This window comes from Malaclemys terrapin, chromosome 1 (assembly GCF_027887155.1).
Source record: "Malaclemys terrapin pileata isolate rMalTer1 chromosome 1, rMalTer1.hap1, whole genome shotgun sequence".
In the NCBI taxonomy this organism is placed as follows: Eukaryota; Metazoa; Chordata; order Testudines; family Emydidae; genus Malaclemys; species Malaclemys terrapin.
Window position 1 is genome coordinate 22,357,182 of NC_071505.1, and position 10,565 is coordinate 22,367,746.

General features: G+C 42.5%; 1 pseudogene; it reads left to right on the forward strand.

Moving 5' to 3' along the window:
* Positions 1-7,746: 7,746 nt before the first annotated feature.
* LOC128830358 (F-box/LRR-repeat protein 21-like) lies at positions 7,747-9,036 on the forward strand (annotated as a pseudogene).
* The last annotated feature ends 1,529 nt before the right edge of the window (positions 9,037-10,565 follow it).

Sequence of the window (10,565 nt, forward strand, 5' to 3'; positions counted from 1 at the left end):
GCAGTGGGACCCCACATTCGAGCTGCTTAGACCCTCAGCCCTCTTGAGGCCCCCAAGTTGCTTAGATACATTCATTCCAGAGGCCACCAGGATAGATATGCTCTGGTTTCTCTAGTTACACCCTTTGAGGACCATGTGACAGTTAAAGCAAGAAACACAGGCTTTGCAAAGGAATTTCTTAAATACACATGCACTTTACTCACAGCACAAAGAGAGTGGCAGATCTATGCAAAACAACAAACACCCGAACACAACCCCCTTCAAAATGAGCTCACCCATCCATTTGGGTTCAAGAGCCATCCCTGTTGCTGGCGCTGGTTGGCCCCTTGCACACAGAACCCCTCTGCTTGTAAACACAGTCTTGGTCATGAGTTCCAGTGTGAAACCCCATGTCCCAGTTAAGCTTGTTTCCTACAGGGTGGTAACATGGATAAGACTCATTAGCAAGTCAATAATCTTTGGTAGCTGTCTTGATTACTCTTGCCTGTGTTAGCACTCCACAAGGGGAGAAACCCCCCTCCCTTTTAGGGTGACCAGATGACAAAGATGAAATATCGGGATGGGGGGAGAGGGGGCACGGTGGAGGAGGGGAAAAAAAAGCCAGCGGCGGAGCAAAAAAAAAAAAAAAGCTACCGGAGTGCCCGCCCCCCCGCCACCACCATCCGCCAGGCAGCACAGCCCCGTCTCCACCCGCCTCTATGGTGACCACAACAGCTGAGCGCGCTCCGGCCCGGAGCTGCCAAGCCCATGTGCTGCGCTAGATCCCCGGGGCAGACTGGCTCGCTTCCCGGACGCCCTCCCCACCCGGGCCGGGCTGGGCCGCTCCGTGAGCCATGGTGCGGCGCAGGAGGCCCAGGCCTGCCTGACCTTCTACTGGGGGCTCGGGCGGAGGGAGCTGCTGCGGGATCTCTGCTGGGCCATGCTCACCTTCCTGGAGAAGCTGGACTGGAGCAGTTCTTAGGGTGAGTGCTGGGGGCCACTCCCCCCTTCCAGGCTTGCCCCACCATACAGCTGATCAGCGCAAGCCTGGGAGGGAGGAGGAATGCGGCGTGCTTGGGGAAGAGGCGGGGCCAGGGCGGGGATTTGGGGAGGGATCCAATGGGGCAGTGAGGGGGCGGGGCTGGAGCAGGGCCAGGGTGGGGATTTGGGGAGGGATCCAATGGGGGAAGGAGGGGGCGGGGCTGGGGTTCGGGGGAGCGAGAGCCTTTCCGGGCTCCACCTGTGCGCCAGAGCAGAGGGCAAAATTGCTTGTTTGTCCAGTGTCCCAACCGAACATCGTGGGACAAACAAGCAAATATCGGGACAGTCCCGATAAAATCGGGACGTCTCGTCACCCTACTCCCTTTGCAGGGCCTTGCTATACATCACAAATAGTACAAAAGTCTGGTCAGATACAAAATGGGGTTTCTACTTTACAGTGCAGGTTACAATCACAAATGACACAAAACAGAATGAAATTCCTGATTGACCCAGGCATATTCCCCAAACTGTCACAACAACAACAATCAGATTCAGTGTTTTGTTTTCAGTGTCAGCCTCTGCTTTGCTGATGGCTAATTTTGAAAGCCAAAAATGAGCAATGAAAAGGAGACACTTATTGGACTATTAGTAACTTAAAATCATATTGAATCAGTGATAGCCGTGGTGATGATACAGTGCAAAATTCATCCTTGATGTACTGACATTGACTTCAGTGATGTTACACCAGAGAATTTGGTCCACAGACTCCAGTTTTCAAAAGAGACCAAATTGTGCTTGGAAATGGATTCATCATGTAAGTGCACAACCATGTGCCTTGCATGTCTCACTGCCAATCTTTGTATGCAAATGTAGGATTTGAATGTAGAGTTTATGACTACTTTGATCATGGGGCCCAGAGTAGTTTTGTGGACCTAGCATGTTTTTTTTGTCCTTGAAGAAACTAGTGCAACTTTAGAATTAATTAAACAGCTTGTATTAAGTATAGCTCATTATGAATTTTTGATTGGTTGATTTTGTAAATTCGACATCAATAGTAAAATTAAGCAACTGATGTTAATAAATGCATTTATGGTTACTAACAGGCAGTTAAGACAGGCTTTCTGTGGGTGCCTTATACCGTGAGTCATCTGCACAACAAATCTAAAGTCTCCGCTGGCCACATTCAATGAAATCCTTGAGTTCACTGAAGCTTTTTGTTTCAGACAGTTTGGGGTTTCAACAGAGTCACATGGTCCTTTTAGTCATAGACTGACCAGAAACAATCTTATCTGATAAGAAGATAGAGGATGGACACATACATCAGTGGTTTATGTGCTGCTCCTTAACCTTCTTATCACTTTGTATTGAATTAGTAAATTACCAGTGGTAAAATCCATATTTCTCACCACTTTCTCTGTCACTGTCCTGGGGAAAAAAATGAAACTTGTTTTTTTTTTTTTTAACAAGTACCACCACTAACATCTCTCAAAATTTAACAAAACTTTCAAAATGTCAGTAAAAATCACAAAGTGACACAAAACTTTTTGTGATTCCTTTATTAACTTGCAAAATTAGTGGAATTGACTAACAGGTATTATTTTAATTTATTTTTAATAAATACACAAGTCTTGTGGTGGGTAGATGTAACAGGGCATGATCCCCGGCTCCTGTTTTCTCCTACAAATTACTCGGACACCTCCAGTTTGTAGGTATCACCATGCAGTCTATTTATACTGCTACACTTCACAGTACTACCTTCACACACTAGTGCAACAATGCTATTTACAGTGTTATTCAGCCTCACAATCCCTTCTTCCACAGGACGGGCGGTATGGGGAAAAAATCTCTCCAACCAGAGATCTTCCTTACTCTGGCATTGTTAACCTCTTTCTCACTCCCTCTTTCTTCTGTCCTGTGTTCTTTTCTACTCTCCCAGTTAGTGGGCTAATTAGCTATGTGGCTCTCCTCAGCCCAGGGACGGGCGCTCAGAGGCAGGTTGCGGGGAAGGGACGGGCGCTCGGACGCGGGCTGCGGGGAAGGGACGGGCGCTCCGACGCGGGCTGAGGGGAAGGGACTGGCACTCAGACGCGGGCTGCGGGGAAGGGACGGGCGCTCGGACGCGGGCTGTGGGGAAGGGACGGGCGCTTTCCTCACTCAGGCTCTCTTCAAGGGAACTAATTGGAGTTACAGGGACTAGAGTGCTGGTTCAGCTGCTGGTTCTCCGGACTCTATAACAGTAGAGCCAGACTTCTGTGATCCTAGAACTACATCAGCATCCATTTCTAATTGCACTCATTCACTATATATTAGCCTTTTGGTTTTCCTACAATTGGTCTTATTTTATAAAAAGGTGATGCAGCCTAATAAAATTTTGCACAGTAAGGGTGAATCGGTATTCAAAAAAATTAATGATCTTAGATACAAGGTCTGATTCCAATCTCACACACACAATTATCTCCAGTGATTATTCCATACTGACATCAGAGTTAGAGCAGAATCATGCCCATGAACATATAAATGTACTGTAGAGTATGAATACATGAAAACAGCTCCATTATTACAATAATTGAAGTCATGAAGTGCTGTTTTTAAAAACTACCTGTTTTTGCCACTAGATAGCAGCATGTGTCTTCAGTGTTCAGATTACGTTTCATGCCCAGCTAAACTCAAGATCTCATATCCTATATATTCATATTTACTTAGATCTTTCCTGAAGGTTGCTGTAAGATCGGTGGAGAAAGCTATAGTATAGCATATGGTAAATATATAAAGCAGTTACGGGCGCCATTTACTAATTTTTGTTGAACATTTGAGCTATAAAAAAAAAATCTGCTCTTACAGGGGTGGAGAGCCAGAGTAATACTATTAATTTGAATGGAGTTACTCCAGCTTTACATTGGCATGCTCAGGGCAGATTTTGGCCTTTGGGGATTTTAGAGACTAATTTTCTAAGAAGATGAGCAAAAATTAATGCAAGGAATGCTGTGAACTCATTCAGTACCCCTCACACATTAAAGTGACAACAAGGGTGCCTGCACTTGAGTGTCAGATTTATTACTATAAAAAAAGAACATTTTTTTTTTTTTTTGTAAAGAGACTGCTTCTGTCAGCAGTATTGTAGTCCAAGGGTGTATGAGCAGTGTGCTTTGGGATGATTCACTGCTAGTCCAGTAGGAAGTGTTGAATGGCTTGCTTTAATTGACGTATACAGTGCAACTCACACACTCAGCTCCTGCTAGAAGTATTTTGACGTAAATCTTCCCTTATTTAACAAACGTAGGAGCTAAAAATATACACTTAAGTAAGAGGTGAATGGAGCCTGCTTTTTTTTTTTCTTGCTCATGAAATAAAATTGAAAGGCTTGTTAATGCAAAAATAAGGAGCTTTGCCTTGCAACGCTATTTAAAAAATCTTCGCTGATGTGATGCAGGCTTGATTCAAATATTGCACATACATAATGGACAACATTAAAAAAAAAAACCCTCCAGAATAAAAAATGTGCCAGCAACCATTACATAGGCACATCACTGAACAGATGGACAAACTTCTGGCAAGGGGAGTTTGGAAACTAGTGTTTGTGATCCATGCTATTACCTATGAGGAAAAAAATAATGGGAAAACAGGCCCTAGCTCTAGCAGAAGTCAAGCCAATTTATAGAAGTGGGTAAAAATCACACCCTCTCTTAGCTGGAAGGCAGAGTTTACTCTGAGGAACCTCCTTCACTGATGTGTGCCTGGGTACCAAGAGGACTTGAAAAAATTCAAATATCTCAATATTAGGATACATCTGAATATCTCAGGGTTTGTTTGTTTGTTGAGGGGTTTGGGAAGGTGAACACTGCCACAGAGAGCTATGAGAATTCTGTCAATCATGGAAACTGGAAGTGCACCTGTGATGCTATGGTCATAGGCAAGACATGCTGGGGTCTATTGACCTGAATTTATAGGGCTAGTTTATTATTCACCAATGATCTGACCAGAAGATAATTAGGTTCTTATCCCAAATTCAGGCTACAGAATTAGAGAACACAGGGAGTTCAACGTCTTGTGCAGACTTTCGGGATGTGGGGCAAGGACACTCATACTGAGGACAACACAAGAATTTCAAGATCTTTATTAAAATAAATGAAAGAGAAATCAAAGCTATAAACCACAGAGTCAAAAAGAAGTGATACAGTCCTATGGTCCCAGGTGGTAACATCCCTTTTCTAACAGGCTACTTAAACTAGCATACTAACACCCTTCCTTGGAGACCTGGTAATGGGAGACAGAGGATCAGCCTTGTCTCTCGCATGCCCAATGAATTCAATGGTCCAAGCTCCTCAATCCAAGCTGGTAGAGATCTGGTTTGAGCGTTGAGTAGCTAAACTACATTGCAGAAGCTGAGCTGATAGCTTAACACAGGGGTCGGCAACCTTAGGCACGCAGCCCATCAGGGTAATCCTGGTGGGCCGCGAGACATTTTGTTTACGGGGACCCGGCTGCAGGCATGGCCCCTGCAGCTCCCAGTGGCCACCGTTCGCTGTTCCCAGCCAATGGGAGTGGTGGGAAGCAGCAGCCAGCATGTCTCCGTCGAAGCTGGACTACTTGATCTGGGCAGGAAATATTTTTCCCATCTTGTGAATTTTTGAGATTTTGAAAATGTTTCCCCTCCTGAATTGGAATGAAAAATCAAAATCTCAAATCTTTTTGTGAACTGAAAATCCAGATTTTGTAGCAATTAATCAAAATGTTTTTTTATTTCAACCTTTTAAAAAACTATCACTCCCATACATAGTTATACACAACGTTATTCCAAACCAGAAAACCAGAATTTTTAATTTCAACATCAAAATTGTGTTTAAAAAAATGTAGTAGAGAAATATGTTCCGACTGGCCCTTTCCGACAAAACAGTTTTGGTTTTGCTTAATGAGCATTTTCTAATTTAAAAGCAGTTAATCAAAAAATTCCCAGCCACCTCTGCTGTTTACATCTGCTGAGGATCTGGCCCATGGAGCTACGGGGATGTACGTGCAATCAGAGTATCAAGAATAAGTCTCCATTTCTGATTTTATTAGTTCTCTCCACACAGTAGTTGCACACTCTGTAAGCTATTTTTCCTAATTTCCCTTATGGCCAGCCTTTTTGAAGCTTCAGTGTGTGACGTGTTGTTCACAAGTCTACCATCTCATTGAATAGCTCTGAGGCATTTTCTCTTTATACTCTTTGGAGTTTTATGTTCTTCTGTTATGTTCCCTCTTTATCTCCTATTTTTCTAATGAAAAGAATCCTCATATCCCTGTCCTTTTATCATACCTCCATTATGAAAAAAAAGCCTATTCAACCCATCTAGGTCAGATGATCTACTTAACTGGTGTTGAAATAAATGAACAGATAGATATGGGCTTCATTCAGGCCCTTCTTTCATCTGGGAATATTGTTATGTACAGTGCATATTTTGACCATTTTGTTACTATAGCTGGTTCAAAGAGGGCGAAAACAATGTAATGAGAAAATTCAAAATTGTTATAATTTTCCAGGGTTTGAGAGTGGCTGATTTTTCATTTTGATTTGTTTTTCTGTTTTTAAAAATGTTCAAAAATGATAGGAAAATAATACAGGATTTCAGCCATTTTGAAAAGAAAAAGGAAAGAGGAAAAGGAAAAAACAATATATAGTAATAAAAAATTAAGCCAATCAATGTAGATAAATCTATTCTTTTTCCCAAGAATTTTGAAAACTCAAGCCCACCTATACCAGGAAGAACCAGCCTCTCTAGCGAAGGGAAAATCTCTGTTAGGAATATAATACTAATGACACAACAGATGAGCAGCTCTGACACTATCGACCTGAAGGTAGTTGCTCACACATACACACTAAGCAGTTAATTAAAATATGCATATAATTTAGCCAATCATAAGAAGCACAGTCGTCAATCTCTCCAAAGTATGGAGTCACTCATATATCCTAGAGAATTCATTTTTCATAAAAAAATGAATAAATAGATAAATTATACCTTCACTGCTTTGAAATTTAGGGACCCCTGACTAGCCCTCCTCTTGTTTGCAGGGAGATATGCACATAGTGACAGAGAAGAGGACAGCTGACACTGCAGCAGTGGCTGCAGCTCCCTCAAACAGCAGTAGCCCTAACAGACCAGGAGAGAGGAGAAAGGCAAACCTGTTGCCTTCCTATTCCAACCCAAAATTGTCTGTGGCAGTATTGGGAGGAACCACCTGCCTACATACACACCAAAGAGGGAGACAGCAGGAAGTCAGCAGGCTCCCTTCTATCACAAAAAAAGGAACCTGGAAGCGTCTGAAGAGGAGAAACATCTCCCAGCTCAGGAATGGCAAGGAGATATGGGAGGACTGGGAAGGAGCACTTGTGACCACCCTCACCCCCCACCTCCTGAGGAAAGCAGCCAGGGAAGTGGGGGAGGGGGGAATCATCATCCCTTCCCCTCACAAAAAAAGCACTCCAGGAAGCTCAGCAGGCCAGTAACTGGCCCCACCTTAAACCCAGAGCTTCCCCTCTGTTTGCTGCTGTAGAGGCCAGGCCACTGAGAAGAAGTGCAGAGGAGAAATGATTTATGGAAACCCCATCGCAGGCTCTTTAGGGTGAGGAGCAGACTAACCAAGTCTCCCACAATATCAGGGAGTTTTGCAAACGAAAAACTCCCAACTTTTGATTTCATAATGGAACCCATGCCTGCTGTGTGATCTACTGTACTTGAAAACATACAGAAAGCTTTGTAGCTTAAGTACATCACACCTCTCTAGTACCTGAAATTGTTTGCTCTCAGAATGAAAAGAATCAGGTGGACTGTTAAAGTTGAGAACCCAGTTCTACAAACATCACATAGAATAAAAAAGCAGAAAAATTGTTTCTACAGATCAGCATTTGGCAAGTCTCGCCTGAAAATCTTGATGAACTAGGGAACCCTGCCACACCATGTAGTTTTACATATTTTTCAGTACCCGCCTTTAATAGATGGAGCATGGGCATCTTCTGTTTGCCAAAGGTGGAATGAAGTTTTTCATATCCCTCACTTGTGGAGGAAGTTTGAATTTGAGCTTAACCAACCAGCTACTTCTTTTTTAAAGTCCACTCACCCTGATCTCATTCAACAAATTATCAAGAGACATACTATCATCTGCAGTGTGTCAGCTTCAAGGTTGATAGTAGTACTGAGTCTGCAGAAGCTGCCTGTGACATCCTTTCTCAATTGGTGAATTGTTCCATCAAGACATTAGGTTTGATTTCATCAGTGAAGCCAAGTTTTATTAATGTCTCCAAGGCTCGTTTTGCATCAGCGCTGACAGTAGTTTTTGTAAACTCCAAGGCATTATCATCCATCAAAACTGATGACACACCAGTTGATGATCCGTTCTTGTTTCTAATAAAAATGCTACTCTAAAACTGCTAAAAATGAGCATCTGTCCTCGTGTGTCACCTGCTGGAATTATTTGTGCTGATGACCAGTGTCATGCCCTTAGGCAACTGGCTTGGAATTATTACAAAGTAAGTGATGAACTGCTGCTGGCCCCCTTGCATGAGAAACATGTTGACCTTGAACGTCTTTGCATAGATGTTGTGAGTGAAAATCCAGGACAAATTGAATTTCATACAATTAAAAGCAAAGTTGGGATGCACTTGTTAAGCACTCCCCTAAAGTCAATTTTGTGATCTACTTCTTTTTATACAAAGAGGAATCTGATACATTTTGCAAAGAGAAAACTCCCGTTACATGCCTTTACTTGGTCATGCAGTAAGCAAAGCCATGCCAGGTCATTCTGGAATGAACTGCCCCAGGTTGATCGAATTGGTGGTGTATGCTAATGGACTTCAGCCACTGAACGATGAACTCATTTTCACTGCTGAATGCTGTAAGAACCTAACAGCCATGGGATTTGGTGAATGTGAAGTTACCTGCAGAGATTTTATTGAGTTTGTAAAGATGCGTGAAGCCATTGCTTTCTATTACAGAGGAAGTACTAATTTCAGATAATGATTACAACCTGGATCAAATTCATTCTGAAATCTCCAAACACTGTGGAAGAATGTGGTTCCCCTGTTATGAGGCTACATGGTAAACTAGCTACAGAAAATATTAATATGGTCAAAACTGGATCAAGGTGTTGCTTTCTATGCAAATAAGGACTTACAAAAATGAAGCATCAAAACTGCTTAAAATTTTCAATTTCCTAAGTTTAATGAACTGCATAGAAGCAAAAGCAAAGCGCTCAAGTGTGGCAATGCTAGATTAAATTAGAAAATAGAATATAGGATACTTAACAGTGGACACTTTGAAAGGATGTCTGTGGGTTAGAGGTATTTCTTCCTCCAATTAAATTAAGCACTTTCATTTGGCTTCTGTTTAATTAAATTGTTACATTAAACACAGTTAGTACAAGGTTTTTCATGTGTTCTATACTGTTAGTCTCACTGGTGTGGTTAAAGGGACTGTGACGCTTGCCTGCTTCATGGGGAGTTAAATGACTCCTGGAACATTCAGGTAAATTGAATTATTTGCAATGTTACTTTCTCCAGTGGTTCACTAATAATATTTTTTGTTGAACACGTAGAACAAATACTTTATATCATAATAGCAATCTGAAATAGTCATCATCATGTTTCCATTACGCCTCTGGCGTTTAGGGCAGCGACAAAGCTTCTCCATGCCTGTCTGTTTCTGGCAAGTCTGTCAGTGGTTCCCCAACTGTGCCCCAGGTTTTTCAGCTCAGCGTCCACAGCTCTTTGCCATGTTGGTTTTGGGTGGCCTTGTTTTCGCTTGCCTTCAAGTGTCCATCTTAATGCTATTCTGGTGATGGAACCGATTTCCAGCTGAAGTACATGGCCAGTCCATCTCCAACACCTTCTGGCAGTGAAGGTGCTCATATCCTCTTGGCTGCACTGTGTCAATAGATCTTGGTTTGAGATTGTTCTGGGTCAAAAGATACAGAAGATTTTTCTGAGGCAGGTTGTATGGAATGAAGACAGTTTGGCCATGTCAGACTTTCTCATTCCCCAGCATACTGTACTATAAAGTACTGTTGAAAGTACACAGCTCTGATAAATCTTGAGTCTGGTTTTGGTGTTGTATTTTGATGATTTCCAGCAATCTGAAATCAGTGTAGCTAATTAAATCTATTTTCATGTGCTTGTACACGTGTCTGAATATTATGGCAAATTAAGGGTTTATGCCACAATAAAGAAAAAGCTTTTGATTTCACTTGCACTCTGTGCTACATTTTTACTCTATCAGTAAGTTATACCATAAAGGCAGTGTTGTATAGTTCATTGTTTTCTCTTCCTATGATAGAAGTATGCAGGTACAGTGGGGGGAAGGATGTAATTGGAGTGTACCACTTGGCTCCAATTATTTCCCCCCCTGGCATAAAATTAAAAGCTTTGAGCAACCCAAGGCTTTTCCTGTGCTAGGGGCCCAACTAGCTTCAGTCTGCCCTAGGAATTGTGGGAGCCTCAGGTATGCTCTGCCGTAACCACTAAATCCTCCTACAGTGCGTGTTGAGTATAGTGAGCTGTTTTTGTTAAGTTAGCAAGACTTGCAACCTAAATGGGAGTGTTGCCTGAATAAGGACTGCAGGATTGACTTCTTGTT